Below are 5,185 nucleotides of genomic sequence, written 5' to 3'. Positions count from 1 at the left end.
CCCCTGCTCGCTTCCCGGGATGACCTCCAAAAGTACTTGTATGCAAATCATTCTGTGCTTCTAGTAGCTGGGGCAGATCACATCATTACCATGGGCCTACATGCTGCTCAGAACCAGGGCTTCTGTGCTATCCCTGTGAGTGACTCACATAGAGAACCCGGAGAATATTGCAGACCAGAGGAACCGTGTCATCATTATCCCCGAAGCAGGAGGCTATCATCCATGGACAGACTGAAGGTGGCATTTGCCTTGTAACACAGAGAAAGAAGGAGAGTCATGGAGATGAATAAGATGATTCTGGTTGGTGATTAATGAAAGATCAGGTGGCCATCCTCGTGGTCGACATGATCAGCACAAAATGCTATACTGCAATCAAGCTACTCCATGCCAAACCCACTAAAGTTTATGCCATTCTTACTCATGGAATCTTCTCAGGGCCAGCTATTTCCAGAATTAGTAATGCTGCCTCTGAAGCTGTCAACATCACAAACCCATTCTGCAAGAGGATAAAACGAAACACTGCTCTAAGATTCAAGTTATGGGTATTTCAATGATTTTGGCTGAGGCAATCCGAAGAGTGGACAACAGTACATGTCTCTTAGCCATTGCCCTTCATATCTCCAGAATATTATGATTTCATACATGATACCCTGAATTAAAGTTTTTTGACTTTAGAATTCAGTGAAATATAGAATGATGAATATTAAAGCATCAGATCTCTGTTTTAAACTTTGGAGCGTCTCTCTATGGTTTTAGGAAACAGTGGTTAGGGGTAGAGGAATGTTTGTTTTCTTGTTAATGGAACTTGTCTTGAATGAGAAGTTTTGGTGTCACTTTACCTTGTTGCGAAGGGGAACTTTTACCTTTGTTCTTAGGATACTCTGAAGCCACAATCATATAATTGTATAATTTTCTCATATAATATAATCCCCTTGTGGAAATTCATAGTTTACGTATTTCCGAGATTGTCAAAGATAACTTCCTATTAAAGCACTTCGTGTATTAGTTTATGTGTAATAATAATATCATTGGGGTAAAACTGAAATTAGCTCTTTCTTTTTGAGTGTGCATTAGAAAATCATGAAATACCGTGAATGTTGACTTTCAGGGTTCAAATAAACTAGTTAGCTATTTTCCTTAATTTAAACTGAATTTTATTTAGCTAAAAATGCCAATGAATCATTTATTTTCTGATAGACAAATCAGAGGCAATGTAATCATAACTAAAAGCAGTTTTATGAATTGTCTCTAATGCAGCTGGGACTATCTCCACAACTTTTAAACTACTACTTCTTAAGACATGTGGTAACTGCCTACACTTACTTGAACTTCTAAGTCTTAAAATTCCAAAGTCAAGTCTAGCAATAGAACTATTCTCCTCAAACTTATCATCAAATTGATGAGCAATTTCTGACTGCCTTAGTGGGTTGCAAATTGAAGTTGGAAGATGTACAGAACTCCCAGTTCTTTGAGGTGCACTCTGTTTTGTTTTTGTTTTTTCATTGTATTTGTCTCCTCTATCCTTCATTTTCCCCTCAATAATCTTATGTTGTGGATTTCCCTCAAAATAAAGACTAACTTAAATCCATTAGCACTTACTCAGTCTGATCTTCTTTTTTGCTTTTTGATAGAAGAAATAGATAAATCTGCTATGAGTGCCTCTGACTGCATATTTAAACACTATCCCCTTTCTGTATTTATTTCATTCATATTAAATACACTTTTGCTTTTTGTATTCTGAAGCAGCAAGTCTGTCAGGCAAATGATTATTTTTTTTTAAGTTTTTTTTAACTTATTTATTTGACAGAGAGAGATACAGTGAGAGAGGGAACACAAGCAGGGGGAGTGGGAGAAGGAGAAGCAGGCTTCCCGCTGGACAGAGAGCCTGACACAGGGCTCAGTCCCAGGACCCTGGGACCATGATCTGAGCCGAAGGCAGACACCCAATGACTGAGGCACCCAGGCGCCCCAGGCAAATGATTATATTAACTGCAGATTTTATCTGAAAAATATAGATAAGAGAATGTTAAGAAAAAAGTATTAATAAGTAAACCTTAATTGTTTCATTAGGATAATGTTAAAAAATTGTCAAAGTGATGGTGGGGAAAACCTCACTGAGGATTATGTTACCCACAGGCTGATAATTTACAGCAGTTCCCTAAGTGAGATGCCCTGCCACCAAGACAGTTGAAGAGAAGAGTTGAACTTTAGATAAATATTGGCTGGAATATCCATCTGAATAATTCAGATCAAAAACAAAGGTGTAGGGATTTGCCTGGCTAGACAGAACCTGGGAACCTCCATTCTGCTGTATTTTAATAAAGGGAAAGAATATAACCTCTGATGTAAATTCTGAATTGAGAATCAAAGCTATTTATCAAACAAATTTGAATAACATTTACAGTTTTAATCTCTGACAGAGTAAGAAGTCAAAATTAAAGCTAGCAAGTAGTGTTTAGTTATTGAAGAACCGGTGTAGACCTTTCTATGGTGTTTCTATGGTGTACAGAGTTTCTACGGTGCAGAGAACTTCATTTAAATCTGACAGGCATGGTATAACAGTGCATACCTGGAAAGAATTCATTTAGCATGATGAAAGGACCATGGTTTGCAGCTGTGTAGTATCTATTATTTTTGAGAAATATATGAATTCTGCATTTGAGTATCTTTCCTTGGAGAAATGGAAATGCAGTTTTTGACCTGTTTATGAAGACATCTTGACATGCAAATACAGACATGTTGACATGGCTAATACTAGTTGATTTGGAGATAAACATTTGGCTTTGAGATATTTGGAGTCTAAGAATATACTGAACTAGTTTTACAATAGTGATTCTCAGACAGAAAACCTAACTTAAAAATCTGCATTGTGTTTCCCTGGTTTGAGAATTTGTTGTTCTACCGTTACTTAACATTACTTTTGTATTCTAAAGTATTTTATATACATTTGTGAATTATCAGGCCAAATTTTAAGATTTGGGGATTGCAATCCAACCAGGTTGATAAAGATCCTCTGATCTTTATCTTTATCTGATCTTTAAGCAGCTGATCTCAGGACTTCCCCAACTCTTGCTCCTCACTGGTCCAGAAGACCAGCCCCATTTTCTGCTCATGTCTAACTCTGTTGAATCAGGAGAGGCTCAGCCTCCATCTAGTCAAATAAGGGAGTCAGGGAAATATGAACATGCAAAAGTCATCGAACCCCAAACTCAAATTATATCAAAAATTTATAGAAATTCATATTAGATCATATTATATGATGGCAATATCCAGGAATAGTGACACTGTGGTGTCTGTATGGAATACAATGTTTCTCCAGTACCATGCTAAACGTTTTCAATAAAATCATGTAGCAAACTAAAAACAAAACGACAAAAAAGAACATCCCTTTCTTCTTAAGGCTATCTTATTCCTTCTTACTGAGGGTTTCTTGGAAGTTGTTTTAATCAAATGTTCTTCGTGAGCTGAAGGAGTGAAGAGGCATATCAAAACCATCTGGGATCAACACAGAAATCTGTACGAGAATGTTCATAGCAGCATTATTCATAACAATCAAAAGGTGAAACAACCCAGATGTCCACCAACAGATGAGTGGATAAACAAAGTGTGGTATATCCACACAGTGGAATACTATTCAGCCATAAACAAGAAAGAAGTGCTGATACATGCTACCACATGGATGAACCTTGAAAACATTGCACTAAGTGAAAGAAGCCAAACACAAAAGGTGACATATGATTCCTTTTTTTTTTATTTAAAGATTTTTATTTATTTATTCATGAGAGACAGAGAGAGAGGCAGAGGGAGAAGCAGGCTCCCAAGGAGCAGGGAGCCCGATGCGAGACTCGATCCCAGGATGCTGGGATCATGACCTGAGCCGAAGGCAGACGCTTAACCATCTGAGCCACCCAGGCGCCCCATATGATTCCTTTTATATGGTATATCCAGAATAGGCAAATCCAGAGACAGAAAGCAGATTAGAGGTTACCAGGGGATTCGGGTAGGAGTGACTGAGGAATGACTTCTTAAATGGGTCCAGGGTGTTTTAATGGGGAGATGGAAATGTTTGGAAACCAGAGAGAGCTGGTGGTTGTGCAACATTGTGAATACACCGACTACAACTGATTGTATACTTTAAACCAACAGCGCTTTTTTTTTTTAAGATTTTATTTATTTATTTGAAAGAGAAAGAGGAAGAGAGAGGGAGCACAAACAGGGAAAGGGGCAGAGGGAGAAGGAGAAGCAGACTCCATACTGAGCTGGGAACCCAAGGCGGGGCTCTATCCCAGGATCCTGAGATCATGACCTGAGCCAAAGTCAGATGCATAATTGACTGAGCCACCCAGGCGCCCCACAACTGATTGTACACTTTAAAATAGCTAATTGTATGTTATGTGAATTTACCTCAATTAAGGAAAAAAACAGCTGGGAAGGTGTTCAAAAAATCTGAGACTTGACCTTTCCCAGCCCAACATTCTGATTTGGCTCCTAGGGAGCATATTGATGTGCAAGCTCACGTTGTAAGGGATGTGAGGTGACTACCTGCCTTAGGGTGACTCATCATCATTTATTAAGCAACCTGGAGGCTTGAGAGCAGTGCATTTTGGGCAATTTGCTGATTCCTTTAGGCACTCTTAACGCTGAGCTCCGTGGGTAGCAAGAAATAGCATGTGATTAGAGCAGAAGCAATTACTCTTGGAAAAGCATCATTAATCTTAAAAGCCCTTGTCCTGAGATATGTGGCTAAGTGGAGACAAATTAGGATGCTGTCTAGAGGAAAGAAAGTGTTTTCCCCTTTTTAGGACAGAAAGGAAACCTAAAGTCATCTGTTCAAGTAGTTAATTCTTCAGGGGGTGGGAGTGGCAGGTTTGGGGGTTTGAGGGCGATTGGTGGTAGGTTAGTTGTAGGAGGCTTAGGGTTTGTGTCAATTCTGTTGCAGGCTGCTTCCGTTCTTTGTTTCTTTGTCTCTGTGGCAATAAAAAGGAGCTGTTCATATTTCTCTCTTGCTTCCGTCTTAAGAGTCTTTCTGGGGTCTAAATTAGTAAGGAGGAAAGGGCAGTGTACCATTCTCAAAAGACCTGGTTTGTAGGGTTTATTCTGGGGCCTTGCCCTTCAGCAAAGCAAAGCAAAGCAAAGCAAAGCAAAGCAAAGCAAAGCAAAGCAAAGCAAAGCAAAGCAAAGCAAA

General features: G+C 39.0%; 1 pseudogene; it reads left to right on the top strand.

The window, feature by feature from the left end:
- LOC110579924 lies at positions 1–647 on the top strand (annotated as a pseudogene).
- The last annotated feature ends 4,538 nt before the right edge of the window (positions 648–5,185 follow it).

This window comes from Neomonachus schauinslandi, chromosome 12, assembly GCF_002201575.2.
Source record: "Neomonachus schauinslandi chromosome 12, ASM220157v2, whole genome shotgun sequence".
Lineage (NCBI taxonomy): Eukaryota > Metazoa > Chordata > Mammalia > Carnivora > Phocidae > Neomonachus > Neomonachus schauinslandi.
This window is presented reverse-complemented; position numbering and strand designations above follow the sequence as displayed.